Genomic DNA, 18,937 nt, shown 5'->3' with positions numbered 1-18,937 from the left:
CCTCGATTCTAGATTCAGATTCAATACTTCAAGGAGAGAACTACAGTTGTCAGGGGAAGCTCTTAAGTATCTTAAAGCACTAAGCGAATCCGTATAAATGATGTACTTCCTGCACAGCTGTTTTGATATGAATGTTAAGGCACAGTATATTGCTGTTAATTCAGATGTAAAAACGACGCATCAATATAATTATAGGTGTTTGATCTATCAGCATATACAGAGAGATAATTACTATATTCATTTCGATGTTAAAAAATACATACTTATACATGACATGCCTATACATGATATCGTTGGTGCTTTTCTTATCGAAATGATTGTGCAATCTGATGATATGATTAGGCATCCTCCCATGGCGTTTCTACTATTCTTAACCCCAGCATGTCAAACTTTTGAAGTAATAACCGAATTCTGGAAGCAAAAGAGGGTATTCATGAAGGGCGTGCTCTGAAGAAGGAATCATATGAGTCATCGAGCATGAGGTCCCGAAATGTGTGTGAGGTTGTGGCATTATGTTCAAATAATAGAAGACAGACAATTGCTCCTGCCTTATTGAAGAGATTCTATGAAGCAATTAACACGCAAGCTGTGTACAGGAGATGTTCTAAAGCCTCCCGAACATATTCGTAAAGCTTGGCTTTCAACAACATAGAAGACTGTGCTGATGCATGAACAACAGACATGTAATGAAGTTTGAACCGAGCAAGTACTCTGCAGATATGGAGTACTGAGCGATATCCTAAACCCAAGCAGTATTTGTCAGAATTTTTATGAGATTCAGTGCTATGAAACTCTCTTAGATATACAGAATAAATGTCAGTTTTCTATCAAATACTACTCCTAGAAATTTGGCTTCCGATATTACTGGAATTAGTGTACTAGATGAAGTTCAGGCTCAGAAGGGTGATTTCTCCTCCGAGTAAAATGCATGCAGACGGTCTTCTGGTTTGAAAACACAAAACTTGACAACTGAACAGACTTGTTCGTTGCGATTTGCAGCTGTCCATTGATGCATCTCATGTTCGCGCTTTAGCATCTAATTTAGAGATCATCAACATGTAACTTTTCAAAAGCAGTAGGAGGAAATTCTCGTAAAATAGAATTATTTTAAGGCCAAATAACATAACAATAAGTACGCAGCCCTGTGGCACATCCTCTTCTTGAAGAAATGTATCGCACAGTAGAGAATCGATTCTTACTTAGAAGTTCCTGTCCTTCTAAACATTCTTTATACAAACTGGTAGATTACCACGCAAGCTCAGTTATAGAGATCCTTAAGAATGCCATATCCCCAAGTCTTATAATAAGTCTATAAGGTATTTCTCCCGCCTTCCTAGCGTGCCTTCGTGGTATAGTGGTTCTGCAAGCTGGGCCGGTATTCCAGAGGTCCGTGGTTCGATTCCCGGCGAAGGCGATTGCTCATTTTTCTTCTTGCCTGCTTGTAAAAATACCTAATGTCTCTACAAGTCTATCAAAAAAGACGGATACTAGGTGATTTCGCTTGGAAAACGCATTACGAATATTTATTTCCAAGAAAACAATATTGGCAAGTCTTGTTCTTCCCTTACGAAAACCACTCTGGAGAGACGATATATAGTTATTCGTCTCTAGATAATATACAAGAAGGCAGTTTGTCCTATTTCGAGCGAATTACAAAGGCAAATAGTGAATGCAATTGAGCTATAGCTAAATGGATGTTTCAGGTCCTTCATCGGTTTAGTTATGGAGATAACAATAGCTTTTTTCCACGCACTAGAGAATATCTCCGGTATCGGTTTCATTTCCTATTTTAGAAAACTAGAAGGACAACCAATGATTTATTCGTTAGATATTGTATTCTTTCGTAACTAACCGTGTCAGCTCGTGTGCTAGATCTGTGTGTTTGGGACAGAGCGCGAGCTTTGTAAAATTGCCATTATAATGCTCAGAGATGAAAGAGTTAAAAATAATGGGCATTTACTCCGAGTGCTCCTTAACAGAAAGGAATGATTGTGGGTAACTAGAGCTGTTAGAAATGGGAGCATAAGTTTTATCAACGGTATTTCGCAAATTTTTCTGCAGTCGTAATCAATCGATTATCATTTTTCCAAAAACGGAAAACAATAATTATTATAAAATTCACATCCCTTTTGAACTCTTTCCCATGCTTGTTTACTCGAGGTTCATGGTGTTATTGATGACACACAAAACATATAAAACTCCCTTTGACTTACAGGGAGTTTTATATGTTTTGTGTCGTACTTCCCGTGCCTGTGTTTTTTCTAATTTGAAAGCCAGAAAATTAGGCAAACTAGGCTATCTATGGAATATTATCAAGGATTTCCTCTGCTGTCTGCTACAGGCCCACCAGCGGCCGAGCGGTAAATTCGCTGAACAGTGGTAGTTCGGTCCGAGGTTCGAATCCCGCGAACGGGCGGGCTGTATGGGCGTGTTCGTGGTTTTCCTCATGTGTAACGTGTATACGAGCCAGTTTCCCTTAGAAAGTCCTCCACGAAGGCATCCCTCCCCTTAGGCAGATAGCCCACGTGTGCTTTGCCATAAATACACCAACACCTCTGCTGTCTAACTGCTTTCTGACATGCATGGTACTGTGAAGGTTTAGAATACTTTGGAAGCTTTCCCGATGATTTAGTGATAGAGAGTTCAGCTGCCAAAATGATATTATCTGTAATAGGTTTCACCCTGCCGTATCAATTGGCTTGTTGTCCACCATGTTCTCTATGATATTTGTTTGATTAGTGAAAAGCTAACAATCTGCTAGACGAAAAGAAACTATGAAGGACTGGATATTGGAGACTCTCAAACGGTCTTAAAGTGCCTAAAAATTGGGAAATGAATACTATTAAATAAACACGAAAAATAAGGATTGGCAACTGTAGACAGTGAACACATAGCATGATCGAGAGCATGAAAAGTCCTCGTAGGTTGGTGGAAATGGATAGATTTTCCGTTATTAAGGAAGCAACGGAAGTGATCTTCGATCAGTTGCTCAGTTTGCTTACTACGTTGAGTTTATATGCTTGTTTCTCCATAGAGGGCTGTGACTATTAAATCACGAATTAAGAGGAAGGGTGAAAGCAACTTCTGTACAAGATCATGTAACTCTCTGTCATCGATTGACTTATTTGAAAGAAAATACATAGAGCACATTAAAGTAAATACATAGAACACAGTTCCCTGCACTGCAAATTTGTACTGAAACGGCCTATAGGTTAATCCTCGTTGGAAGGGTAATGGATGGATAGCTAAGAGATGTCAATGTGCTTATACCACCACTGGCACGATCTTCACGTATACAGCCTGTCCCTGTAGTTGGGTAACTTCGAAGTTTAGCTACTCGATTTGGTTTCAAAATGTCTCCTGCATTGCAAAGCATACAGGGATACGTATTAATCCTGTCCTTTATACTGTCAATATCCTGGCCAAATTTACGCAGATCCAGGGAATAAGAGTGGCGATTCTGATGTTTGTTATGTCAGTGCTGCGTTTTGGATAGGTGCGATTAAAGATTTCTTAGGTACTTCAAGGCATCTTCAGTTTCCATGAAATCTGAGTCTGATAAAAAGAACCATCCATTGGGCTTTGGACTTGATTTTTCTGTTTTGGTTAGTTTCGGTTTCTGATTTGTTTCTGGATTTGTGTTTATATGTTTACTAATTTGGATGTACTAATTTGAATTTTACTAATTTGAATTAATAATTCAAAGGAATTAAAGTTGTTTGGGTTGCAATGGATTTTAAGATTTGACAGCGTTGGGGAACGAAACATTTAATCGAGGCTTAGAGTTAATTGCAGTTTGTTTGGCTTCTCCATAGGATACGTTTCTCTTCACGTACCTGATCGAGAGTAAGCAGGGCGTTCTTCCTTGCACTTTATACACTGCGGAGTAGCCAAGCAGCTATCTCTCTCATAATCTTCCAAGGAGCAGCGGGCGCATGTCAAATTTTCCCTACAAGTAACCTTCAAATGCCCAAAACGCTAGAACTGGAAAGAACGCAAGGGAGTCGGAATACATAGTCTTATCTTACAGTGCAGACATCCGGCCTTTATGCACTTTTGGAAGATCGGAAGTACCGAAGGTGAGGATAATATGTTTCGTATAAACTAACTAACCATTTGTGGCTTCTAACCTATTTTGGTCAGTTAGCTCAACAAAAATTCCTTTCTCAGACACCCAAAGCAAGTCCGATTCGGAGAATATGCTCCTGCAAAAATTTAAACTATTAATATATAACTATTATAATATAAACTACGGGCTAATACATTAACATTTACATTTACCATGCTTTACATATTTAAAAATGATAAAGATTGAGATTTGGATATAGCTTCATTTTGTAAATCCCCTCAACGAAGACAATTTCGTCAGCAATTTCGACAGTTTCGTCAGCAGCTATATTTACAACTAAGCAGAGGGGACCTTTATTTTCAGTTTTCCTGTAGCATTTGTTACGACCAGAACGCGAGGGATATTTTGTCCTTCAGAAGTCATACTTTTTCTAGCACTAGTCATACTATTGCTTTCGTCAGTATTTATATCAAAGTTTTTGGAAGCCGTATTTATTGAAAGATAAAAATTCGAGTCCGGCGGCCCCACTCATAACGTATTCCGACAAGGAAACCTAGCGCAGGAATCTGCGCCAGGTTAACTGCGTCTATACGCAATCTAAAGTCTCGCAGTCAGCTTTTTCTGAAAATAAGAATTTACGAAAGCCTATCCCCAAGTAATTGACGCAGAGACTGGTGACAAGTGATTGACACTTGCGAAGACAGCTAAGTGCTTTTCGTTTGGACTGAACCAAATGCCAAAGCAGCGTGTTGGGGGCTCATCCTTCATTTACCAGGGTCCTTCTTTCTAGCCGTATGGGTATCCACGTGCGGCAAACGCGTAGCAATTTTCTCACTATGATAAGCTAGAGACAATAGAGTTGTAACAGCAACTCACAGTGAGCTCCATCCTCCAAAGAAGAAACCAGAAGGGAGCATAGAAGCAGAAAGTTAAAGCAAAGATGATGGGAAAGGTAGAGGATAGATAGCTGGGGTTCAAGTACGTGACATCCATTTCGCCAAGAATGATGATTGGTTTTTTACTTTTTCCTCCTAAATTTAGAAATATATTTTAAATAACGACACTTAGTTTGGAATCGGCTTTATTTGAATATCAGTATTTAAGGGATCAATTAATTTATATCAAAGGAAATGCTTAATTACAACTGAATCAGAAATAATAAAATAAGTAAAATTAGAACTAACAATTTGTTTGCTATTGTACATATAAAGCAATGAAAAGCGGGATCTTTATTCAGAAAAACTAGGTTCTAGCTATTACAAGTTCTTGTGGCAATAAATATGCATTTTATAAAAAGCTTTAAAATTTGTGCCTGTCTTTCGAAACATTTAAAAAAAAAGATATTGATTACATAATCCATTGCATTTTGTTTAGAACATTACATTTACTTTTACACCCAGATCCGTTTTTATTGGATGAAAGTAATCATTAATTTTCATAATGATTTATAGAAATAACATTACTTTTTTCTTAGCTTTTTGTAATTTTTGTGTTCGTTGGAATTCTATTCTTTACTTTTTTACAATGTTTTTCAATGTTTATATCTCTGCACACATCGTGAATAACTTTGGGGTGTTAGTTTGATTGCACATGAAGTAATATATGTATATAAAATAATACAAGAAGTTTGCCTTCAGTTGGGCATTGGATATAAAACAATACTTTGGAGGCTTCCAACTAAATATGAAAATTATTCAAAAAAGACAATTTTGGAACTTGGCCATTAAAGGAGCTTTGACCATAAAAGGCTAAATGAGTTCAATCACCATTTTTCATAGTTCTCCTTACAAATAAGAAAAGCTAAAGAATTTCAGAAAATTATTGTGCGAAGGCTATAGCAAGGTACATTTTTATAATAGAAATTACAAAATCCAGCAGTGTCCAAATCCGTCGGTGATTTCCCAGACCTACAACGGTTACGAAGAGGGGATAATACTGAGTGACGCTTGTGACACGTAACATACGTAAGAGGGAAAAGTTTAAATGATAAATTATGCATAATAAAATATTACCAATCTCAGATGAAATAATAATAAAGCCTGAAATTTCACAGCATACATATTTCTCTCTACCTGTTATGAATAAAATAAACAGACTATTATAATAGAGTTAAATAGACTATTATAGCATTTTAAAGCGCTTAGGAAACCAAAAAGCAATAAAAAATACAAATCTGCATTATACAGTATTATTATGTACAATTTCAAGGAATTGTAGAATAATAAAACTCATTTTTCTTCATTACAATACTGCATAAAAATGAAACATTTGCCAAAATCTCGAATTTATATTATTTGCTTATGTATTTTTACTCGTTGTTAGGATGGCAGTGGGATGAAGTGATATGTCTTTTGAGCTGCTCTGTTTCAGTATACTACGGCTTTTCCTCGCATACTTAGCAGCTAATGAAACGTTTGTTTACTCAAGTTTTATTCGAGAGGAGTCAATAAACAGCAGGCATGGGCACATGGATGTATGTAAAAAATTATGACTTTTAGGTGCTGAAATGTACGTTATAAATTTTTAGATTGTAGAATCATTAGGTTTTTTTGAATCAGGAGATGTGAAAAATGATCAGTGCCCTCGCTGGGACTCGAAACACGGACCTTTCGAATATGCGTCGAGCATACTGACCGTTATACCAGAAGAAAGACGTAGAAATACCTTATATACTTCTCCTTTTAAAGGGTGACTTGGGATTAGGTCGCCAATCGCCAAATCCTGGTTGTGGAGAATTACCATCCACCACCTTTTTAAGTTCGGGCTGACTGTAGAGGCATTAGGTATTTTTTCAAAGCAGGAGATATGAAAAATGAGCGATGTCCTCGCCGGGATTTGAACCATGGATCTCTCGAATACGCTTAGAGCGTGCTGACCACTACACCACGAAGGCAGGAGGAATACCTTATAAGATGACGTATGTAAATTATTTCGTGAATAGAGAACTATACAGGAACGTGAATATGACATCTTTTACGAATATTGGGTGGCATTTTCTCCAGGAAAATAATGATGCTTGTTTGGTAGTGCTTAAAAATTGATTTCCTGCCTGAAATTTCAAATTTTAATTCTTTCGTTAATGTGTATCACTACGATGTTCTTTAAATATTTAATCTGAAATCCCGTATTAACGAAAACTTGATCATAATGCGGGAAGCTTGATCTTATGTGGAAGTATAAGAGCTAATGGCTTTCAGTCTATTGCCTCCGGAGACAATTGTAAAATACAAATATTATCCCAAAATGTTAAATGAAAACAACGTGTTCTACTAATAAATAGATGAAAAACCTCAGTATTATAATTATCAGAAATAAGCGAAACATTTTTAGTGACTGCATTTACGTTCGATTTTAATACAGCTTTATGACAGCCTTACTGCTATGGTGATGATAATGCAAAAGAAGTTATAGTGTTTATCGAAAGAAGACAAGAAGGACTTGGAACAGTTTCTTCAGGCATTCAATGAGGAGTGGAAGTTACTTCATTTATGATACTTCTATGCAGGGAAGGATAATGTATTCCTCGTAACTAAAACAATGTTTCAGGAGAGTTATTCTTTACTGCAATTACATTAAAAGACCTATAATAGCAGATAATTTAAAAAAAAATCAACTTGCTTATCGTAAAGAAATTTCTCATTCTAGAAATTTCAGATGGTCTTCAGGAAAGAATCTTGATGTTAAGAAGGAGATTTCAGGTGAGTTTTCGAGTGAAATGCCGTGTTGACCGTGCGTAATATTTTCAGTGATAAAAGAAGTACGTTCAGCTTGTAAAAAGCGCACTTATGAATAGTAGATTAACAACGGACGAATTCGCGGACGAATCAAGCTGCGAACTGGTTCACAACTTAACTTTGTATGCAAGTCGTAACAGAACTTATAATCACAACTTTAGAGTTGGCAGAATATGGCAAAAGTAAAAATTTTCATAATATAGTGTCTGCTGGAATGTGAAATGCAAACGTGGAAACACAGTAGGTGGGAAGAATGTGGAGAACGAAAGGTTGCTTTAATCCCTGATATTTACAAAAACAGAGTTTAATATTTACAAGAGTTGTTCAGGTGAACTACCAGCAATAGATGCATCTCTGATGGATCTCATTTACCAGACATAAACTGACTTTCCTGAAAACCTTGGCGTTAGAATTAACGTCGCAGCTGCAGCAGAACGTGAAAAGATGGACGCCTTCCAAAGTGTATATAAATATCCGTGAATACAATGATTCTTCGTCTTCCATGTTCTTCGTATTTACTGTGCTTAGAGCTCACATTTCACACTGTAGTACTGATTGATAGTATTGATTGATTACTGTAGTATTGATCACATAAATTCTTACTTTGGCTGTGTTCTATCATCCGTGAAAGTTATGAGCATGAATTTTCTTACACTCTGTAGACAGACCTTGATACATACACTAGCGTTTATGAAAAATTCAACACTATGAGGGAACTTTCGGAAATGAATGAAATTTATTCCACATACTACTGATAGTGGTACAAATAAACGATCAAATTTACAAGACAAAAATAAAACGGCCGTCGGAAATTAGTACTTTGTGTGTCCGCCACGCTGAGCGATGAGAGCCTGTACACGTCGTGGCATTGAATTCTACAGGTTCTTAATGCAAGCCTGGGGAATCGCATTCTATATGGCTTCGATTTGACACCAAAGTTCAGTCTTAGTGTGTGCCCCACCAGCTGTACGAGCGAGTTTCCGACCGATGAAATCCCAGACACATTAATGGGAGACATATCCAGGAAATAAGCAGGCCATAAAAGAAGCGAATCCTTTTGTGCTTTAAAAAGGCTTGTGCAGTTTGAGAATCATGTGCACGCGCATTATCCTGCTGAAATACAACCCTCTGAATGCGTCAAAGAATGAGGAGGATCTCTGGCTCCATAACTTTCCTTATGTAGCGATCATTGTTGATGTTGCCCGCAGTCTGGACTTATATGGGATTAACAATTACACCGTTTAGCTCCCCACACCATTATGCTAGGCGTTTGTCCGGTATGACGCTGGATAACACAATGTGGAAGCAGACGTTCCCTTTCGTAACGTCTGACGCATACTCTTTAATCATTGTACTCCAGATTGTATCGAGATTCATCAGAGGAAACAATTTGGTGGCACAGGGCACGGCAAGTACTGGGTTGCCGTGCTTCTTGAAGTCGGAGGTGTCTGTGATTCAGCGACAGGGAAAACCTACTTAGAGGAATACTTGCACGCAGTTCATGCTGCGGCAGACGGCGACGAACCGTGCAGCTAGACAACACGCCTGTAGCCGTGTTCCAACATTTTGCTAACACAGGAGAGGACACTGTATAACTCGTCACAGCCATGCGACAGAGGTGTCTGCCGTCCAGAGCCGTTGTGCTGTTGCGTACCCTACTGCCAGGATTTCGCCTTGTTTGGTTCTTCTATCTCATTTCTTCCAAACACGCAATCACTGTTGTGGCATTACGCTGCATGCGGGTTGCAATTGCTCGATTACGAAAGTATTCGATTACTCTCGTATACAGACGATGCGGCTCAGCCTCAGCTTAGTTGTTGGTATGGCACCCTGCGCTGTTGACGAGGCATATTGACCAGACGTTCACCGCAGACAGAGGACGATAAACGGATTGCAACGCAACTATACAATCCTTTATATACATAAAACAAGGGCTGGTTCTCATTCCCCGTATGCGCACCTTTATATACATAAAACAAGGACTGGTTCTCATTACCCGTATGCGCAATTGCTTTGTAATTCTAATCATTTGCAAGGCTTACCTCACTTTGCATTTCCTGTAAGTTTGGTTCAATTTGCATAAATCCTTCGTGGTGTTGCAATTTTGACAAGCATTAGTGTATTAGCATTGAATATCAAACGGATTCCTATGCGGATAGATATTCGGAGATTATGATTAGTTGTTAGTCCAATGCAGCGTTAGACTCAGAGGGCTATTAGCCTCAAAACGGCATTTCGCGTCGTTTCGCTTTCTGCGTTTATTCACTTTTTAGACTGTTGACACCAAATGTTATCGCCATGTTTTATATTTAAAGAAACTAAATAATGAAAAATCTGCATGAATGCAGGAATGTTTCTCGCATTGTAAAAAAATCAACGGTACCTAGCACCATCAAATTTTGAATAACGCAGTCCTCCAACCGAACATGAGCACATGGAAGCCCGAGTTTTGAATTTCGAATTTGTGTTATTATCTATATCAAATTGTGTAAACTTTTAACGAATTTTTTATAACAAGAATTAATGAGTTTTCTATTAACAAACTCAACTATTTCTAAGCGAGCAATGGCAACGCTGTATGGGAAAAAAAAGAAAACCATTTTTTATCTCCAAAACCAGAGACTGTGTATCGGAAATTCTAAAGCTATGCTGTATGGCTGTTTTTAATTATTTGCGCTATTGCTGTTGAATTGAATTTTATGTGGAATAAGTGCGAAGAACATGATATTTAATAAATAAAGGTTGTAGGGTTTATATTTATTTTAACTAACATTTATTTTAAGTTTAAACTATCTTTCCTGTCAAGCCTTACTTTCCCCTGGAACTGCCAATGCCAGAATATGTAAATTTGAGTAGAACGCGCAAGCATTCAAATTATCAGCGGAAGTAGTATGATTTAAATAGAAGGAAACAAGTTCGGAGAGAGAGTTATTCTTACTTCGCGAGCGCGGAGGTAGAAATCGAGAATTAAAGAACCCCGCGTTGCGGCCTATGTGCTTGGCGGGAAGTAGTTGCAATTGTTCCAGTGAGCTTCAAGTCTGCTGAATTAGCAGCCGTATTGTAAAACGCGGTGAGTTAGTTATTTTAGAGAGCCTCGTAGTTAGAATCTTGTCTTTATTTTCTTTTCAGGTTATTATTTTTATTTTGACTGCCTAGTTGGCACAGTTTGTAAGCGTCAAGAGGACGCAATTGTAATTTAGTACGTTGAATAAAAAGGGACTTAAACCCTTTATAAGACTCTGTGGTTTATACAAGCTTTCACAGTCACCTCTTGGTTGCGTGCTAGTTAGAGGCGCGCAACGTTATATTGGCGCCCGAACACTTATCGAACTGAAATGGCCGAAAACTGGATGGAAGCCGCTGGACAACACCAAGAAATGACAACTCAGTTAGAAGGATTCGGATACCTGGTCCAGACTTTGAGAGCATCAATCAAGCCAAACGTCTATTTCGACGGAAAAAATTCGGTGTCCGTATTTTTAGAAGGTATAGAAAACCACTTTCAGCTCTACCCTGTGCCTGAAAGACAAAAAGTCGCCATCGCCACATCAGCACTAAGAGGACAGGCCGCGCTATGGTGGAAAAATGTAGGAAAATTTCTACTAGGTGAATTTGGAAGCCCGACGTATACATTTGAAAATTTCAAAAAATCGTTAGTAAAGACCTTTCCCATAGTGAAAGATCGCGCACGGCTGGAAGCCGAGCTATATAGTTTCTATCAACGGGATACAGCACAATTGACGGACTTTATTTTACGAAAAATCAAGCTAACGGATATGCTGTATGGCAAGAAACCCGATGCGGAGATTATTGAAATAATATTACCAAGATTGTTACCCGCTGTCCAAGACTACTTTGAAATTAGAAACCCAACCACATTGCAGGAACTTTTCGAATTGGCGGTGAAGTTTCAAAATCGCAGAATCGCGAGAGAGCGAGAGGGGAAACATATTCTCAAAGTACCAGAAGGAAGGAGGAAACAAGAAATGGAAATCGCTCATATGGGGGAAAGAACTATCAAGCTAACGCATCGAAACTTGAAGGGCAAGGCCCAAAAAGAAAATTTGAAAATAAGCATCCGCGTACCCAGAAGACACAGATTGAAAGGAAAGCTTTAAACGACTAGAGGGGCCTGTGAAAGGGAGGGTCCAGACCCCGGAAGTTTTAGAAAAACCCTCAAATAGACATCTAAATACAGTCATCGTAAAAACTCACAGCTACCAATTATACAAGTCCTGGTTGGCGATGTACCAGTAGAAGCCCTCATCGATACAGGAGCAGAAGGAAATTTCATGAGTGAAAAGTTCTTCAAAAAGAATTTTTATAGGATACGACTATTCAAAACCAGAAATACGGAAATTATAGCGGCGCAAGGAAAAACATGTCACTGCATCGGGAAAGTATCATTAAACATACAGGTAAAAGAGGAAAATCTCAAAGTATTAATTTTTGTGGTGAAACACCTCCAACACTCTCTTATTTTAGGTATGGACTTTTTAAGGGCCGCGAGGGCCAAATTAAATTTTCAAGATAGTTCCGTGGTGCTGGAGATGGACCAGAGGGTGGTGGAACCGGTGGAGACACCTGAATTGGACCTTAGCCATTTGAATGACCAGGAAAGTAAAGCAATACAGCAAGTGGTGAGTAATTTTTCTCATTTGTTTTCAGAAAAACCGGGAAACTGTCAGATCGTGACTCACAAGATTCAATTAAATGCCGAAAAACCTTGTAGGACTTAAACCTTACCGCTATGACAAACAAAAAGACGTAATCATCGAAGAACATATTCAGGAGATGTTAAAGAATAAAATAATAACGCCCATAAATAGTGAATACGCGAGTCCAGTCGTATTATGTAGGAAAAAGAACGAGTTTCCTCCTTCGGATAAAAGGGCTTGGAGGTTTGCTATCGATTATAGAAAACTAAATAGCATAACTAAATTCCCAGTTTACCCTTTGCCGGTTATAGACGAGATCATTAGACAGATCAAATCGACAAGATATATGTCTACTTTGGACTTAACGTCTGGCTACTATCAAATAGCTATGAGACCCGAAGATATACATAAAACCGCGTTTATAACAAAATCGGGCACTTATGCAGTTTTACGCATGCCTTTTGGGTTGTGTGGGGCCCCATCAACATTCCAGAGAGCTATGGACATTGTTCTAAAGCCTGTCCTAGGAAAATCAAATTTAATTTATCTAGATGATATAATTATAACGAGTAGTACGTTGGAACAACACGTTAATGACCTCGAACAAGTTTTTAAATTATTAAAAGAGGCCGGTCTTACAATTAACGCCTCAAAATGCAAGTTCGCAACTAAAGAACTTAAATATCTCGGTTATAAAATTTCGCAAAAGGGTATAGAAACGCAAGATTCAAAAATAAAAGCTATTAAGAATTTCCCACCGCTCAACACCGCCAAGAAACTTTCGTCTTTCCTTGGACTATGTTCTTACTATCGATCTTTCATAAAAGATTTCGCTAATATTGTTGAACCACTCTTAATAATCAAAAGAAAAAAGAGTAAATTTACGTGGACAGCTGAAGCTAACACAGCTTTTGAAAGATTAAAAGAAGCGCTTATTAATGCCCCTGTTTTAAAATTCCCTGAGGGGGACGAAAACCTGGAAATTGCGGCAGATGCATCAGACTATGCGGTGGGTGCGGTTCTTATGCAAAATAACCATCCGCTGGCATTTTTTAGTAAAACATTGAATCAAACACAAAGGAATTATACAGCTACAGAAAGAGAAACATTAGCCGTATTAATGGCTGTACACAAATTTCGAGTTTATTTCGGCAAATCGCCAGTAACAGTCTTTTCGGATCATGCGGCTGTTGGTAGACTTTACTCGGGAAAAAACCTAACGCCCAGGTTAATAAGATGGGCTTTAAAACTCCAAGAATATAATATCACAATAAAATATAAACCGGGTAAGGAAAACAATGTAGCTGACGCACTTTCTCGTATAAAACTGGACGATGAAGGTAATGAACTTAAATGCGCTGTGTTGACTTCAAAAATTTTAGATTCTAGAGATACGGTTATTACTGAACTGAAAGCTGATCCTGAATTTGGAAATATCTATGCTTATTTGAAAGACCCCGAAAGCTTTGAGCACACAGATATCGATGCGATAAGAAATAGAGCAAAAAACTATGAAATAATAGATAATTTATTATTCTATACGAAAACAACAAACGAAAATCTTGAGTATAAGCCAGTCATCCCAGCCTCGCTTCGATTAAGCATTTTGAAGGAGTTGCACGAAAAAAAAACTGCGGGCCACCTCGGGGTCAGAAAGACTTTAAAAAGGGTACGCGAGGCGGTATATTTCCCGCAATTATACAAAATAGTAACGGCGTATGTCAGGTCCTGCAATCAATGTCAGTTAATAAATGATATTAATTACAGCCCGGCCGGGTACTTAAATAGCATTCGCGCTACATTTCCGAATGAAATTTTAGGCATAGATCTCCTTGGTCCCTTCCCCCAGAGCGAGTTAAATAAAAATCGTTTTCTTTTAGTAATAGTAGATCATTTTTGAAAATGGATAGAAATTGTTCCACTTAAACGCGCGTCAGCCAAAACAGTCGCAGATGCATTCTTACACAGATACATTTTAAAATACGGTGCACCGATAAAAGTCATTAGCGATAACGGAAAACAATTCATTAGTCAAATATTTGAAAACATATGCAATGGACTTGATATACGCCATATCAAAATGGTTCCGTATAGACCACAGGCTAACATAGCAGAAAGAGTTAATAAAAACATTGTAAAAATAATTCGCAGTTACGTTAGCACACATCACAAGCGCTGGGATGGCTACATAAATGAATTAGCTTATGCTTTAAGAACGGCACATCATGATACTACGGAAAAAACTCCAGCAGAATTATTTTTAGGCAGAAAGTTAATTACGCCTTTAGATAAATTATTCTTTGTGCAACAAAGAGAGCAGGAATTTAGACAAAAGGACGTGCAAAAACTAATTGATCAGGCGCTTAAAACTTCGGATACGGCAAGAAATAGACAAAAGTTATATTACGATAGAAAACGCCGTGAAGCAGATTTTAAAGTTGGGGATAAAGTATTGAAACGGAAATTTTCTTTATCAAGTGACCCAGACAATTTTATGGCAAAGCTAGCTCCAAAGTTTCAAGGCCCCTATGTAATTCAGGAAATCAAAGGAGTAGTCTTATATCTTAAAAACGAAAGAGGGAAAATCTGTAAAGCAAGTCCCGACCAGGTGAAAAAATACTATAATCCCAATGATTTTGAAATCCTTAAAAGTTTCTTGCAGGACTCAAGTCTAAACGAAATAGAAGGGCCAGAGACTGCAACAACTATTCCACCACCCAAGAAACGGAGAACTGAAGAGAGACCTAGCACTTCTACAACCCGGACGTCGGTATCAAAAAGAAAAAAGGATTTTCAAACTCCGGCGTTTAAGAAAAACAAAAATACAGATGAACCGGGTAAAGAAACCGTGGTAAAGACGAAAACACCACCTACAAAAGATGGCAGGAGAAATTACACATCAAGGAGAACGCGCACACGGCCACAGAGTCAGGTGCCAGCAAGGCCGCCGTTCCGGAAACTGAAACGCCAACAGGAGGCACAAAAATACGACGAACAGAAGAAATTCAAGAAGGACTCCAGACCGGAGGACGTCAAGATCAGCCGTCCCAGGCAGAAACGCAAAGGCCAACAACCAGACGATTACTCCGTCAAGAGGCCAGCATGTAGAGGACGCAAAAGAAAGATCAACGGGGACGACACGCGGAGATCAATAAGGAGAAGATTGACATCCATGACACCTCTAACTTGGGATCAATTTTGTCAAAAACGGATGACGGAGTTTTAAGCATCGAAAACTCAAAGATAAGTTAAAACCTTCTATAATTTTTTTTTTCTCTTTTGTTCCGAAATGTTATGCATAAGTACGAAGTTCTATGTTTTGACGAAAGTCAATATGTCTCGGTTGAGACTTAGTTTTGTTTTACTTTATTTAGGTAAGGCAAAAGTATTATTTTCTTTAAGTGTAAAAGCTAAAAACAAGCATTTTCTGTTGGTCGAAAGACTAATTCTGTTATGTTAAAACCAAAATTTGGCCGAAATAACTTCGTATTCTTGTACTAATAAGAATTTTAGTTCCAGTGCCGCCAGCTTGGCGAAGAATGAGTAAAGTAAAAATTTATTTTCTCTTATTCATTTTATGGTAAATTGTAAAAAGCATATGTATTAAACTTTTGTAAATGTATGTAAATACTTGCATGTTATGTAAAAGTAGAATTTAGTCTAGAAGCATAAAATTCTAGATGCTAAAAGTGAATGCTTAAAAGCAATGAAGTCAAAATTTAAGTATTAAACTGTAAAGTCATGCTTTAGAGCGAAAGCCTGCATGTTTAAAGATGAATGAGGGGGAAGTTAGAATGAATGTGTTTTGTAGGGTTCTCCACCTACATTTGAATTTTTAAGAATATTAAAGTAGCTCATTGAGTTGTAGAATGTCGAGTAAGGTGTGTCTATTTGGTTGTTGAATTCTAACAAATCATGGTGGTTAGGGGAAGTGTTGTAAGACTAAAACACGAATATTCCCGTTTGACACCACACATGGTGGAGAGCCAGGGTAAAGTTAAATTAATGCTTGAAAAATTGAATGAATGTGAAGTAAGCAATAACTAAGAAAAACGAAACGTTAAAAACAAAAATTTATTGTGTCAAGAAAGTGTAAATTATAATGTATGTAGAAAGTTACTGATACTTATTCCTTCCAGATGCTGGAAGGAAAGACCAAGATTGATTGATGAAGTCCAGAAAAAGTTGCTGTAAGAAGAAAGCTTTGTAACGACTAACAGAATTTTAATTGTTACATAAGATTTTTTTTTGTGTAAACGAGGCTTTCGCCAGTTAGTTCAGAATTAGATAAACTTACAACAGGTCGTTTGTAGGACCTGCTTCCAAGTTTTCCAAATTCTGGCAGCGGCAAATGTAGGGTTTATATTTATTTTAACTAACATTTATTTTAAGTTTAAACTATCTTTCCTGTCAAGCCTTACTTTCCCCTGAAAACTGCCAATGCCAGAATATGTAAATTTGAGTAGAACGCGCAAGCATTCAAATTATCAGCGGAAGTAGTATGATTTAAATAGAAGGAAACAAGTTCGGAGAGAGAGTTATTCTTACTTCGCGAGCGCGGAGGTAGAAATCGAGAATTAAAGAACCCCGCGTTGCGGCCTATGTGCTTGGCGGGAAGTAGTTGCAATTGTTCCAGTGAGCTTCAAGTCTGCTGAATTAGCAGCCGTATTGTAAAACGCGGTGAGTTAGTTATTTTAGAGAGCCTCGTAGTTAGAATTTTGTCTTTATTTTCTTTTCAGGTTATTATTTTTATTTTGACTGCCTAGTTGGCACAGTTTGTAAGCGTCAAGAGGACGCAATTGTAATTTAGTACATTGAATAAAAAGGGACTTAAACCCTTTATAAGACTCTGTGGTTTATACAAGCTTTCACAGTCACCTCTTGGTTGCGTGCTAGTTAGAGGCGCGCAACGTTATAAGGTAACACACAAAATGTTGAAAAAACGCCGTTTTATGCGTAACATAAAGTCTGAAAGCTTTCATATGTTCTTTTTAGTCCAAAGGGGCTTTGTTTCTGAGAGACTATTGTTTTCGTTTTGTGATTTTGCGTCGAATCATTCTGAATGTCACTTTCATTTTTCAGACTGTTGCCACCAAATATTATCGCCCTGTATTATATTTGAAGAAATTAAATAATGAAGAATCTGCGTAAATGTATGCATGTTTCTCGCATTGTCATAAAACAACCGTACCTAGAATCATCGAATTTTGAATGACGTAATCCTACTGCAAATATGGGCATCTGGAAGCTCAAATTTGAAATTTGGAATTTGTTTTATTATCGATTTCATATTTTGTAAAACTTTAACGAATTTTTGATTAACAAACTCAAGGATTTCAAAGCAAGCAATGCCGACGTTGTACAGAAAAAACATTTTTATCTCCAGCGCTATCGGAAATTCTAAATTTAAAATTTAAATGCTTAATTTAAAATTATCTTGCGATATTGATCTTCAACTGAATTTTATGGTTTAAGCGCAAAGAACGTGATATTTAATAAATAAAGGTAACAGACAAACTGTTAAAAAACGCCCCTTTGGACGTTATTTATAATCTGAAACCTTTCAGATTTTTTTCTTTTCTTTTTTTTCTTAATTATGACAGAGTCCCCGAGTAGGAAGAAATCGAGCTAATCATACATAGGTTTTAAAAGCTTCCCATTGCAACTTGTTTTGTGAGTATGCCTTGTAGAATAGCTAGACAATTCATAACTTTATCCATGACAATCACACTAATATGCAGTTATAATTTGTAATATTATTGGCATAATACTGACATGCATATGTTCTCCCTTATAAATAACGCATAAATATGAGTCGCTAATACTCCATGAAAAGGAAATTGCACCTATTTAGAACAGTAAGTATAATTAAGACACAATAACACGCCGAATAATCTTTCTAATCATTACATCATTACATTGAACGCCTTATTTAATCATTACATTGAACGCCGAACTAATTTACATTGGCCAAACTAAGAGAGCATTAAAATTTCGCGTCAAGGAACATGAGGCATATGTTAGAAAAAAGGAAACACAGAAGTCTTCTGTTGCTCAACATTGTTGGTTCGAAAATCACACTCACACATTCAATTTTTCTGCTGCCAAAATTATTCAAAAAACATCTTCCATTGGGGAACTGAATTTTCTAGAGGCATTTCACATTCAAAAAAATCTCTCTGTTTTAGTTAACGATCCTAATTCTAATCCATCTTTGCCTTCGACATTTAAAGAAATTATGTTTTAGTTCTGGTTTCACCAACATATGGCGCCGTTTGCTTATTCTTGTCCAGGCTTTCTTATCTTATCTAATCATTATTTCCTATCTTGTTCATTTGCGGTTTTGCAGCTGAGGATGGTGGTTCGGTAAAACAATCGAAACTAGTCCTGTGAAAATTTTGAAAATATAACGCTGATTTTTGTTGTTTGACTTCTGAATTAGTGAGTATAATTCGACATGATCTCAGATTTTCACA

The sequence above is a fragment of the Stegodyphus dumicola genome, chromosome 6 (assembly GCF_044657685.1).
Source record: "Stegodyphus dumicola isolate Sdum_Otavi_A_Nest chromosome 6, ASM4465768v1".
Taxonomy (NCBI): domain Eukaryota; kingdom Metazoa; phylum Arthropoda; class Arachnida; order Araneae; family Eresidae; genus Stegodyphus; species Stegodyphus dumicola.
The sequence above is the reverse complement of the archived record's forward strand: the minus strand, read 5'-3'. Positions refer to the sequence as shown.